The sequence below is a fragment of the Ceratotherium simum genome, chromosome 33, assembly GCF_057802395.1.
Source record: "Ceratotherium simum simum isolate JZ-2026a chromosome 33, ASM5780239v1, whole genome shotgun sequence".
Taxonomy (NCBI): Eukaryota; Metazoa; Chordata; class Mammalia; order Perissodactyla; family Rhinocerotidae; genus Ceratotherium; species Ceratotherium simum.
The window spans coordinates 20,331,316-20,345,766 of NC_141932.1; positions in this window are offsets into that span (position 1 = coordinate 20,331,316).

Below are 14,451 nucleotides of genomic sequence, written 5' to 3' on the forward strand. Positions count from 1 at the left end.
CACACGCATGCACAAATATACACACATATACACATGCACAAACATATAAATGCACATACATATGCATACATACACTTGTATATACACTTACAAAAATCACTCACATTTGCACACACACATATACACACAGACATACCCATGCACACACATATAAACAAACACATATCCACATATATATGCTCGTATTCACACTTACACACAATCACTCACAAGTGCACACACACACACTCAGCACAAGGGGCTCTCCATCTCAAGGCCTTGATTCCTTGGCTCTAAGTGGTGCCCACAAGGGGTCCCTCCCTGAAATTCACTTACCATTGGGAGGGCCCTGGAGTTCTCTCCTTCCCTGAGTGACTCTGTTTAACCTGACTGTGCTTTGGAGCCCTTACAGTCTCTCATCACACCTCTGCCCAGAACACCATCCTTGCTTATCACTCCTCACTGCAGACTCTAATTTCCATGTATCCGGTATTTTCTCTTTAAAAGTATTTACACCATGTAGTGAATGCTTTAGGATCACTGCTCAGTTCCTGTTCCCCAAGCTGCTAATTCATCCCCAAAGATGCCCTCTTCTGTGGAGATTTGCCCTCAGCAGACCTGCAGACCCATCCCCAAGTGGTTGCCTGCCTCCCACTCCTGAGAGCAGCCAGCAGCCACGGCAGCCTGGCACAGGACTCTGGAGCCAAAAGTGAGGTGAGCCTGGGCTGCACCGTGTGCTCCAGAGCCTCCGTGGTCAGGTGTAGCAGGCCTCCACTCAGACCTGACCCTTGCTAGCTTCCTTTCTCTGTGCTGCCCAAATTCCCTCCAGCACCACCTCCGTGAACCCCCTGAATCCCATCTCGTGCTCTGCTTCTAGGAATCATGACCCGGGACTGTCCACACCAGCAGTGGACCTAGGAAGCCGGCCCTAAGGGGAGATTCTGGTTTGGATCACTCACCACAGATGGTGGTGAGCACCTCACACAGCTGGAACGTGGGTGCCAGAGGTCTGCAGTGTGTGTCAGAGGTATAATAAGAATGGATATACTTAGCAGTTGGGAGAATCCTCACGTGCTCCCTTGACCTGTGGGTGAAAGCTATTATAGTAGGAAAAACAAAGTGGAAACCTCTTTATCTATACTCACCCACACAGCAATATAATAAATCAAAACAAATATCACATCTGGGCAAATGGCAGAGAGTAGGTCCACCCTCAAATGCTGAAGGATACAGAGGTGATGGTCCCATCGTATCCCCATTTAGTTCACCAGTCTGGCATTTCCAAAGTCCAGATGGATAATGGCACATAACAAGGGACCACTGCCAACAGCATCAAGTTGTAGCCCCAACTGTAGCTGTTGTGCCAGATGTTGTATATCTTTACTACATTTGTTCATAACCGAAGCCTCAGGGATGTGGCATGCAGTGTTGATCTAGCAAATGCATACTTTTCATAATTTCTCAGGAAGATGAATCAGTAACAGTCTCCATTGATATGGGTCCAAAATCAGTATACATTCAATCTGTGCTCCACTATGGTCAAAGGATCTGGCCCATCTGGACATTCTACAGAACCTTACATTCATCTGCTATATTGATGACAACATGATAATCAAACCTGATACACAAGAAATGACACATATTCTGAATGCCTTAGCAAGACATGTGTGCTCCAAAGGGTGAAGTGGATGCATGCTAATATATTGATGATTGATGACAATGACATCCACTGATGACAGTGACATCAACTGTTGAAAATGACACCAATGACTCTCTCAAGTCTAGTAATTAGCAATTTAAAACAAAGTGTGCGAGTTTGAATGCACTATCCACATTTGTGACAATTCAGGCATATGCTTTATCTATGAAGTTGTTAGGGCTCCAATAATCTGGGGCATGGTGGGTATATTATCCAAAAAGGGAGCACATTGTTTCACCTTGTACCTCCTTCTAGCCCACATTGAAAGAATGAAGGATGCTTTGTGGAGCCTCTGGCAAGACCTAATAAGAGAGTAGAAGTGCAGACTCCTAGGGTCCTGGAGCAAGGGCATGCCATCTACAGCAGTAGAAAAAGAGCTCCTAACATGCTCCTAGGCCTCAGGAGAGAGGGAGTGTCTGAGCACGGGCCATAAAGTGACCTGGTAGCCAGAACTTCTCATCACGATCTGAGTTCTATCAGACCCACCAAAGCATTAGATCAGACAAGTCCAGGAGCATCCATCATAAAACAGAATGGTACAGCCAGGATGAGTCATGGACAGGTGGCTTAGATCCTCTCAATTCATACTTATGGGCTCATGAGAAGTTTTCTATGACCAGCTGTAATGGTTAATTTTATGTGTTAACGTGACGGGGCTACCGGGTACCCAGATATGTAGCTCAACATTATCTTGGGTGTGTCTACGAGGATGTGTGTGAGATGTGTGCGAGAATAAGAGAATAATCCCTTATTCTCTAAATGAGGCCTTGTGTGAATGGCCACACTAGGATTTTACTGTCTCCTACTTTTTGTCAATGAAATGGACCTTCCCATGAAGGGGGGGGGATGATATAATAAGACGAGAAGACCCTATAGAGCTTTAACTGACAAGTCCAAAAAGAACAAACAATTTACCAAGTTAAAGGAACAATAATCTTTAAATGGACTAACAATTTTGGTTGGGGTGACCTCAGAAAATGAAATAAACTCTGAGTGATTAAAATCTAGACCAACTAGTCAGAATATTTTATCACTTATTGATCCAAAATATTGATCAACAGAACAAGTTCCCCTACGGATAACAGCGCAATTCTATTCTAGAATTTGTATCAACAATGAGATTTACGACCTCCATGTTGGATCAGGAAATCCCAGTGGTGTAACCACTATTGATGGTTCCTTTGTTTAAGGATTAAAGTTCTGTGTGATCTGAGCTCAGAGCACAGTAATCCAGGTCAGTTTCTTTCTATTCTACATTTCTCCCAGTACAAAAGGACAAAAGAAATAAGGCCCGCTTTACAAAAGCACCTTCAAACTAATAGATGATATAATCTCAGTCTAATTAACGTATACCCAAACCTGCCCAACAACAGGATTTGTTAGGATGGCAGAGCCCAGTAATTGCATAATACTTCAAACGTTTTTTACCAGAGGTTTAATCTCTCTTCCCAACAACGTGTTGGAAAGGTACATAACCAACATTCTGTTATTAGTTAACCCAATTCTAATTGCCATGGAATTTCTCACACTGGTCAAATGAAAAGCGTTAGGCTACATACAAAGGGCCGAACATCGTCGGCCCCCATGGTGTCCTACAACGTACCACTGATCCTCTCAAACTATTCATTAAAGAACCACTACAACTACTAACATCATCAAGACTCATATTCATCATTGCACCAATCCTGACCCTCACCCTAGCCCTAAAAAGATGAACTCCACCACCCATGCCATATCCACTAATTAATATCAACCTAGGCGTGCTGTTCTTATTAGCCATATTGAGCTTACCTGTCTATTCCATTCTCTGATCAGGCTGAGCTTCACTTTCAACATATGCATTAATAGGACCCCTACAAGCAGTGACACAAACAATTTTATATACAGTAACATTAACAATTATTCAACTATCAGTCCTACTGATAAGTGGATCCTTCATGCTTTTGACTCTAATTATTACCAAAGAATCCCTATGACTGACTTTTCCACCTTGACCACTAGCCATAATATGATTCATCTCAATCCCAGGTGAAACTAGCTGAGCCCCATTTGATCTAACAGACGGAAAATTGGAACTCCTCTCTGCCTTCAACATTGAATATGCAGTGGGCTTGTGTGCCCTGTTCTTCCTGGCAGAATATGTCAACATCATTACAATATTTTTACAACAATCTTGTCTAGGACACTTCCACAACCCCTACAGACCAGAACTATACACAACTAGTTTTACTATTCAAACCCTTTTCCTAACTATCTCTTTCTTGTGAATCTGAGTATACTATCCATGATTCTGATATTACCAACTTATGCATCTCTTATGGAAAAGCTCCTGTCCAATTACAGTATCCCTCTGCATATGACAGTATCATTTCCTATCGTCGCATCAAGCATCCCACCACAAACATAGCAAATATGTCTGACAAAAGAGTTACTTTGATAGAGTAAACCAAAGAGGTTTAAATTGTCTTATCTCTAGAATTATAAAATCCTACTCCTAAGAATTTAAAAACCTCTGTGCTGCCACATTACACCATATTCTACAGGGAGATCCGCTAAATAAGTGATCAGGCACATACTCTGAAAATGTTGCTTTATATCCTTCCCATACTGATAAATCCCCTCATCACCATCATTTCGTCAACCATCATCTCAGGAACCATGATTGTAATAAGCTCACGCTGACTAGTAATCTGAATTCGCGTAGAGATAAATATATTACCTATGATTCCAATCCTAATTAAAAAATTTAATCCACAAGCCACGAAAGCATCCACTAAATATTTCTTAACACAGCCACTGCATCAACTCTCCTCATAATAGCCATCATTATTAATCTAATATATTTTAGCCAATGAACAATCACGAAGAACTCCAACTCAAAAGTATCTGCCATTAGGGGCTGCCCCCGTGGCGTAGCAGTTAAGCGCACGTGCTCTGCTGTTGGCAACCCGGGTTTGGATCCCGGGACCACACCGATGCACTGCTTGTCAGGCCATGCTGTGCTGGCGTCCCATACAAAGTAGAGGAAGATGAGCACGGATGTTAGCCCAGGGCCAGTCTTCCTCAGCAAGAAAAAAGAGGAGGATTGGCATGGATGTTAGCTCAGGCCTGTCTTCCTCAAAAAAATAAATAAAAAATCTGCCCTTATAACAACAGCGGTTGTCATAAAACTTGGACTCTACTCATTTCAATTTTTTTTTTTTTTGGTGAGGAAGATCAGCCCTGAGCTAACATCCATGCTAATCCTCCTCTTTTTGCTGAGGAAGACCGGCTCTGAGCTAACATCTATTGCCCATCCTCCTCCTTTTTTTTCCCCAAAGCCCCAGTAGATAGTTTTATGTCATAGTTTCACATCCTTCTAGTTGCTGTAGGTGGGACACTGCCTCGGCCTGGCCGGAGAAGCGGTGCGTCGGTGCGCGCCCGGGATCTGAACCCCAGGCCACGAGTAGTGGAGCGCGCACACTTCACCGCTAAGACACGGGGCCAGTCCAACTCATTTCACTTTTGAGTGCCCGAAGTCACACAAGGCATCCCAGTAGCATCAGGCCTAATTTTATTAACTTGAGGAAAACTTGCTCCTCACAGACATTTCCATTGGGGTTGGTTTCAGGTTTCCTAACATCCAGTTATGCAATACTGTTTCACAGTCCTAGGTTGTACAGTATTTACTTTTTTTCAGAAGTGTCTGAGGCCGTCTTGTTAAAAAGAAAATACTGGGGCCGGCCCAATAGCGTAGCAGTTAAGTTCACATGCTCCACTTCGGCAGCCTGGGGTTCTCAAGTTTGGATCCCTGACGGGGACCTACACATCGCTCATCAGGCCATGCTGCAGCCGCGTCCTGTATACGAATCAGAGGAAGATTGGCACCGATGTTAGCTCAGTGACAATCTTCCTCAAGCAAAAAGAGGAAGATTGGCAATGGATGTTAGCTCAGGGCCAATAGTCCTCACCAAATGAAGAAATAAATAAAGCAATTAATTAAAGTTAGATTAAAATACATACTGTTGTTACCTGGCATTGAAAGAAGTTTGAAAAACTAAACAATTTAGGTGTTAATGCTGAAGTCTTTAGTAATTTACATTTTTGCCTGTGTAAATATTATTTGTGATAGATTCTATGGCTGCTGTGACAAATTACCATAAATTTAGCAGAGTCACAACACAGATTTATCCTCTGACAGTCCGGGGTCCTGAAATCTCCAGTAGGATTCGAGGGACTGAAAGCAGAGTGTCTGCAGGGCCAGGCTCCCTCTTGAGGATCTTGGAGACAATCTGATGCCATGTCTTTTCCAGCTGCTACAGGCTGTCACATGCCTTGGCTTGTGGCTCCTCATCACATTGCCTTTTCTCCCTCTAGTCCGTCCTCACATCATCCTCCTTCTCTTCTGTACTCAAATCTCTCTCTCCACTCCCCTTACAGGACCCTTGTGATGTCACTTAGATCCTACCAGACAATCCAGTATAATCTCCTCACATCAAGATCCTCAACTTTATCCCGTGTACAAAGGCCCCTTGATCATATAATGTAACTTGCACAGGTCACAAGGATGAGGCCATGGATATATTCAGGGAGCCTTATTACGCCTATCACACTTTTAAAACAACTTCAAAATGATCCATCTTCATAGATAAACCTTTTGAAAGCACTGTCCATTTCCACTCGTGTGTACTAGATTGTTGTGAAGTGCTGCCCCTACAGGTGAATGGCTCTATGCTCCCCCAGCACTGTGGGAGGGTCCAGTGGCAGCATTTCCTCTGACGTTACCACCTACCTTGCACTTGGTTGGATGTAATCTTGGATTAAAAGTGCTTATGAGTAATCCAACACATTCTCATTGGCCAGTGTCACTGCCTCTGTGCAACTGGGCAGAGTATATAAGAGGCCAGCTGTCCAGGAATGATGTCATTACTTCGACTGACATCGACAGAGACACTCGCTACATTTTGGCTATGAATTCACTTATTTCATTTAGTAAGGCCAAGGCTATGAGAATTCTGGAGGGTAGAGTGGTTGCATTTCTCACTGATAAGATATGGAAACTCATAAAACATAAATTAGTGGCATATGGAATGGTGAAGTGCCTCAAGATCCTTACACCTTTGTCTAAAGTTCTAATCATGAGATGCTGACATATGTACTTGGCAAGCTAGCTTCTGTTGCATACAACCAGTTGCAAGTGAAATGTTTAAGAAACAGGATCGCACATTTCTTTAAAAAGATGATGCATCGCCAGCCAGCACAAGTGATTGTGGTTTAATGTCTACTTATAAATCCAGCTGGGTAGCTACAAAATCCTCATGAAATCTTAAAAGACAGCATCACATTACATTCATAAGACGATGCCTTGTCGGAAGTTAACAGCAGAGAATGTGCTTCATTGCTAATTATAAATCTCGCACCTTATGATAACGATCTTCAGGGGGAAACACAGATTCCTGACCTGCCTTCCTGAACCTTGTGGTCTCATCAACCTCCGGCAGAAAACTTTGATACTTAAGTTTTGGTTTCATCGTCGTCTAATAACTCCGCCTCCCTGACAAAAAACAACCCGTCTGTGACAAAGAAGAGGGATTTGAGACTGAGGAAATAAAGTATTATCCTACTGGAATGTGGCCTCAGGGTGGTTCTGTGGTGATTTCCTTCTCATGTTGGGGTGAGTCTGTGGCCTGGGCTCTGAGCAGGGGAGTGGTCCCCATCTGGAGTGAATCCATGCTCAGTGAGGAGGACATCTCTACCTGGGCAGGGGGCTGAGGGTTGTGAGCCTGGATGGGGTTTAGTGGATGGGAAGATTTCAAAGGTGAAATTCTGGAGTTGAGTCCTGAGGAGGCATTAAAAATCTCCTGCCTCAGTATGGAGAGCAGAGGCAGGCACTAAAAGTAGGATGGGGGCTTGGAGAGGGCATTTCCTGGTATTTGGGGAGGACTAGAAATGGGAGCTGAGGGGAAAGGGCGCCGAGATGAGTTTGGCGAATAAAAATCCCCTCAGCCAGTTGAGGGGGGCAGAAGTCTTCAAGGGAAATTCTGGGGGGGACAGAGGAAAGTGGATGCTCTGTGCAAGGAGGGACCCTCAGAACTGTAACAACAGACCTCGGAAGGGGAAGGGCGTTTACTTGAACAAGCCTCTGTGCTGTCCCAGAGGGGCCAGTGAGGGTGATGTTTTAAACAGAGCAGGCTACGACTGAGGTTTCTTTGTGCGGGAGGAAGTGACCCTGTGTACAAGTCTTCCCAACCCTGAGAGACACTCCTCACCCCCAGATTCACCCCCAATGCTCAAAGGGTGGTGCCTCTCTCTTCATCCCCTGCCCCTTACCCTCTCCCACCTTCCCCTATTTCTAGATTCTTCTGGGCTCCAGACACTCCAGGTCTTCCTGACCCTTGATTCCCTTCCCCTCCTGCCTCCCAGTACCCAGGCTCCTTTTCAGCCTCCACTAGGCATCTCAGTCAGTTTCACTTACAAATCTTGGCATATTGTTAACTTGTAAGCTGCACTGAAGGCCGTTTTCAAGCTCGGAGGTCGACATTCACTTTCCTGCAGCACAACAGGAGATTCCGCAGCCACCTGACCCAGAACTGGCTGTGAGAGGAACTGGAAGCTCTCAGCCTGGTGGGAGCTGAACACTGAAAAGTCTGCCCTCGCTCTTGAAACTCCTTCTGAGGTCTCTAGTGCCCACCCCCAGCCCCTCCTTCATTGGCCACCCTCCCCGCCTCCAACACAGATGTTGAGAAACCCACTTCTGGCAACACACCAGCGCTCAACTTCCTTCCTTGCTTCGAATCTGCTTACACCCTCAGCTCAGGCCTCCTGTCTCCTCAGGGTCCTGCTCATTCTCCAGGTTGTCTAGCATCATGAGGATTTCGATCTCCCTCTCCACCGTATTACCTGTTTCGTGGCCCCTGTCATCCTGTTTTTCAGGTGTCCCTGCAGACTCCTGTGCCCAGGAGATTTACATCTGTGGTCCTCCATCCAATTCCTTCAACACACACACACATATACACACACACACTTGGCTCTAAGTGATGCCCACAAAGGGTCCCTCCCTGAAATTCACTTCCCATTGTGGGGAGGCTCTGGAGTTCTCCCCTTCCCTTAGTGACTCCATTTAACTCTAAGTGCTTTGAACTCTTACAGTCTCTTACCACACCTCTGCCCAGAACACCATCCTTGCTTATCACTCCTCACTGCCGCCTCTAATTTCTAAAGTATCTGGTATTTCTCTTTAAAAATATTTACACAATGTAGTGAATGCTTTAGGATCACTCTCAGTTCCTGTTCCCCAAGCTGATAATTCATCCCCAAAGATGCCCTCTTCTGTGGAGATTTGCCCTCAGCAGACCTGCAGTCCCTTCCCCAAGTGGTTGCCTGCCTCCCACTCCTGAGAGCAGCCAGCAGCCACGGCAGCCTGGGACAGGACTCTGGAGCCCAAAGTGAGGTGAGCCTGGGCTGCACCGTGTGCTCCAGAGCCTCCGTGGTCATATACAGCAGATCCCCACTCCCCACCTGACCATTGATAGCTTCCTTTCTCTGTGCTTCCCAAATTCCCTCCAGCAACCCCTCCATGAAACTCTTGAATCCCGTCTCATGCTCTGTTTCTAGGAATCAGGAGCCAGGACTGTCCACACCTGCAGTGGACCTAGGAAGCCGGCCCCAAGGGGAGATTCTGGGTTGGATCACTCACCACAGATGGTGGCGAGCACCTCACACAGCTGGGACGAGGGGTGCCAGAGGTCTGCAGTGTGTGTCAGATGTATAATAAGAATGGATTTAGCTAGCAGTTGGGAGACTCCTCATGTGCTGCCTTCACCTCTGGGTGAAAGCTATTATAGTAGGAAAAACAAAGTGGCAGTCTCAGCTCTAGCAATCAGCAATTTAAAACAAAGTGTGAGAATTTGCATGCCTTGGGCACTATCTACATTTGTGACCATTCAGGGATCTGCTTTATCTTTGAAGGTTTTAGGGCTCCAATAGTCTGGGGCATGGTGGGCATATTATCCAAAAAGGGAGCACATTGTTTCCTTGTACCTCCTTCTAGCCCACGTTGAAAGAATGAGAGATGCTTTGTGGAGCCTCTGTCAAGACCTAATGAGAGGGAGGAAGTACAGACCCCTAGGCTTCTGGAGCAAGGCCATGCCATGTGCAGCACTAGAACAAGAGCTCCTAACACGCTGCTGGGCCTCAGGAGAGATGGAATGTCTGAACATGGGACATAAAGTGACCAGGTAGCCAGAAGTTCTCATCATGATCTGAGTTCGATCAGACCCACCCTCTCAGTTCATACCTAGGGGCTCGTGAGAAGTTTTCTATGACCAGCTGTAATGGGTAATTTTATGTGTGAACTTGAGTACGCTACTGGGTACCCAGATACGTAATTCAATGTTATTTTGGGTGTGTCTATGAGGATGTGTGTGTCTGGATGAGATTAACACTTGAATGAGTGGACTCAGTAAAGCAGATTGCCCTCTCCAATGTGGGCGGGCCTTGTCCAATCTGTTAAAGTCCTGAATAGAAGAAAAGACCCAGCAAGAGAAAATTTGCCCTCTCTACTTGATGAACTTTGAGCTGAGACATCAGTCTTCTGCCTTTGGACTCAGACTGGAACTTACACCATCGACTCTCCTGGTTCTCAGGCCTTTGGACTGGAGATCTAGGGACTTCTCAGCCTCCATAGCCTTGTGAGCTGATTCCTTATAATCAATTTTTCAGATAGATAGATAGAGTTAATATGCACACTAATATGTAGATATCTGTCTGCAAATATATATAGATCTATCTATCTATCCATCTATCTATCTATCTATCTATCTATCTATCTATCTATCTATCTATCTATCTATATCTTATTTGTTTCTCTGTAGAACCAAGACTAATACACCAGCCAACAAAGAAGGAAAAGGCCTGAGCTTGTTCACAGGAGGAAGATCAGTATGTGCATTTAAGCAGCAATGGCCAGAGGCTGCACTACCGTCTAATTCATGAGCAATCTTGATAGATAGACAGTGGTGAGGGGTGAGGGAAAATTGGTCCTCAGACATCCCAGTGATTGAACAATGGGTCATGAATGTGGGACAGACGGATACTAAGCATGGTTCCCGCAGCGTGAGCTCACATTTGTCAAGCTGGTGGAGCTACTATCATCACTGAATGCCCAACTCCCTAACAATAGAGACCAACACTAAGCCAGCAGTATGGCATCAGCCTTTAAGGAAACCAACCAGCCACTTGGTGCCAGGATGATTGCATCGGATCCCTTCTATCCTGCAATGGGCAATGTGTCATTGTGCCTGAGGTTGACATGGATTCAGATATGGATTTCCCCTTCCTGCCTGCTGTGCGTGAGCCAGCACCATCATCTGAGTCTCACAGAGTATCTGACCCACAGCTGTGGGATCCTGACCAACAGCACCTCGAACCACGGGACACACTTGAAAGAAAAGGAAGATATAGTGGGCACATGATTGCAGGACCCACTGGTCCTATCACATACATCTCACCAGCAGCTGCCAGTCTGACAGAGGATTGGAATGGCCTCCTAAAGATGCAGCTGTGGCACGTCTTGGAGTAACACCTGATGAGCTTGGAACACTATCCTTCAGGATGTGGTGTACACTTTAGATCAATACCCATTATATGGTCTTGTGTCCCCAAAAGTGGAACACAGGGGCCTAGGAACCATGGGATGGAAATAGAAATGTCCCCTCTTGGGATATTGTGATTTATAGAAAATATATATTTGCTCATTCAGATGACCAAGATATATTTCTCATATACATTTGGTCTTTGGCCACAGTCCCTGGCTCACAGCTCCCAAAACCCTTGGAATTTCCTGAACAAAGAGCAATGGAAGCATCTTTGGTCATAATACTTGGTCATTTGGAAAATTTATGCTTCTCATCTTCATAAATTTTAGGTCTCTGGGTCTAGAGTGTCTGGGTCCCAGAAAGGAAATGCTTTCACCACGAGATACAGCAAGAATCCCATGAGACTTTAAGCTGTGGCTGGTGCTCAGTCTCTTTGAGTTCCTTGCAACAAGAAACCAGCAGGCAAGGGGAGGAATGGCCTTCCTAGCAGGAGTCATTTCTCCAATCCACATGGGGGAAGGGTGCTGTTACATGATGGTGGCCACAGACTATTCCCAGGTGACACACTGTGGTGCCTCTCAGTGCTCCTTCACCCAGTTTTAAGTAGTCAAGTACAGTAAGTCCTCCATGGCCTGAGAAGGGTGTGCTGGCCAAGGGCCTCCTGCGTGTACACTGTTCTTTCCTGGCCTGGCTCAGACTCCACGCTCTGGGCCACCCATATAGGGCCTCATCATCCTGCTCAGACCCTGATGCCCTCCTCCAAGCAGCACCTCCATGGGGGCTCTCCTTCTGCCTGGGCTGTGACACACACACAAGGCCACTCCCTCCGACATGGATTGCTTTACTTACCTGATTACAACTGGGTGATGGAATACAAACCACTTTGTTCATGAGCCCATTGGGCAATGAGAAGAGTGGCTGGGGAAAGAGGCTGACTAGTATGCACAGAATGAGTCATGGTGATTATTGAATGAGTCACTTGATTATTAAAATCCACCTCTGCTAAATCACCCTTTGGTGAGCATTCACATGGGACACAAATGTCTGTGCCATTCTGAGATGTCTATCCATATATCTCTTCCCCAGATTTCCTTGTCACCAATTTTCCAATCATGTTCCTTCCAAAGAACCATCCAGCCAAACCCTTGACCACAGCCCCAAAATCAGTGTATAGTCACACATCTGGCCATTTCTCCTTCCAAGCAAAATGAACAACCAGGTGCACCACCTGAAGTTCTCCCACTGAGAGGGCTTCTCTTCACCACTGTCCTTCAGGGAAGTCCCAGAGAGGGGCTGTAGGGCTACAGCTGTCCACTTTCACATGGTGCCTGCACACCCCACAGAACCACCTGTAAACCAGGCCTGAGTCTTCTCTTCCTCCATCAACTGACAGTAGGGAAGTCCCTGCAGGTGTGGTTGGGAGAGAGAAGACAGTGTAGCATAAGCAGGCCCGTGGGCATTTGGGCCACTTCTTTGTGTAACTTACTTGTGCCTTCAGGGCCTGCTCAGGCCGGATCATGTATATACCATTTGATGATGCAGTGCTGCTGTGCGCACATAGCTTTATGGCTTGATGTGTCAGACAACACTCGGTTCGTGACAGAACTAGTGTCAGTTCAGAGCCTGTGTCCAGTAACCCCAAAAAGGTCTGGTAGTTTTCTTTTCCCCAATGCACATGCAGCTCAGGCTGCATGATAATTGAGCGGCCCATGCCCAAGCATTCAGTCTCTACTAAGGCCCAGTAGGAGACCAAGAGCTGTTTCTCAAAAGGAGAGTAGTTCTCTGTGGAGGATGGCACAGCTTTGCTCCAAAATCCTAAAGACTGCACTGTGATTCACCTATAAGGGGCTGCCACAGGCTCCAAACAGCATCTCCGTCTGCAACTGACACTTCAAGCACCATTGATTCTGCTGGGTCATATGGCCCAAGCAGCAGAGCAGATTGCCTGGCAGCCTGGACCTGTTGCAGACCCTTCTCTTGTCCTGGGCCCCACTGAAAAACAGCTTTCTAAGTCACTTGATAAATAGTCTGGAGTAATACACCCAAATGAGGAATGGTACTTCCATAATCCAAAGAGGTCTACTAGGCCTTACGTGGGACTCGTCCCAAATCACAAGTCTCTTTGTTGGTTGTAGGAGAGCCCAGATACAACTTATCCTTCACCTTAGAAGGGATAGTTCCATATGCCCTCACCACTGGACCCCTAGAAATTGCACTGAGGTAGCAGGCCCCTGAATTTTTGTCAGATTTTTTTCCCACCCTCTGAAATGGAAATGTCTTATGAATAAGTCTAGAATAGTTACTGCCTTCTGCTCACTAGGTCCAATCAGCACAATGTCATCAATGTCATGGACCAGGGTAATGTCTTGTGGAAGGAAAAGACTATCCAGATCCCTGTGAACTAAGTGATCACGCAAGCTGGAGGGTTGATAGACCTCCAAGATAGGACAGTGAAGGTGTATTGCTGGCCTTGCCAGCTGAAAGCAAACTGTTTCCTGTGGGTCTTAAGGATAGAGATGAATAAAATGGCATTTGTAGATCAATAGCTGCCTACCAAACACCAAGGCGTGTGCTGATTTGCTCACGCGATGAAACCACATCTGATACAGCAGCTATTATGGGAGTCACTGCCCAGTTAAGCTTGTGACAATCTTCTGTCCTTCTCCAAGATCTATCCATCTTTTACACAGGCCAGATGGTAGAGTTGAATGGGATGTGGTGAGAATCACCACCCCTGCATCCTTCATAGGATCACACCCCTGCATAGTGTCACTATGTCCTTCATAGTGACACTAATCTGTGCAATTCCTCCAGGAATGCCATATTTTTGGATTACTCTTTTCCCAGATAGAGGCAGTTCCAGTGGCTTCCACTTGGCCTTTCCCCCATAATAGCCCTCACTCCATGGCTCAGGGAACCAACGTGGGGATTCTGCCAGAGGCTGAGTATATCTGTTCCAATTATGCATTCCAGATCTGGGGAAATAACCACAAGATCAGTTTAGGGACCCACCGAACCCACTGTGAGGTGAACCTGAGCTCAAGCTTCACTGATCACCTGACCTCCATAAGACCCTACTCTGACTGGTGGATGACAGTGTCTTTTGGGTCTCCTAGAATTACTATCAGTTCAGAGCCAATGTCTAGTAGTCCCCAAAACATTGATTATTTCTTTCTTCCCAATGCACAGTTATCCTCA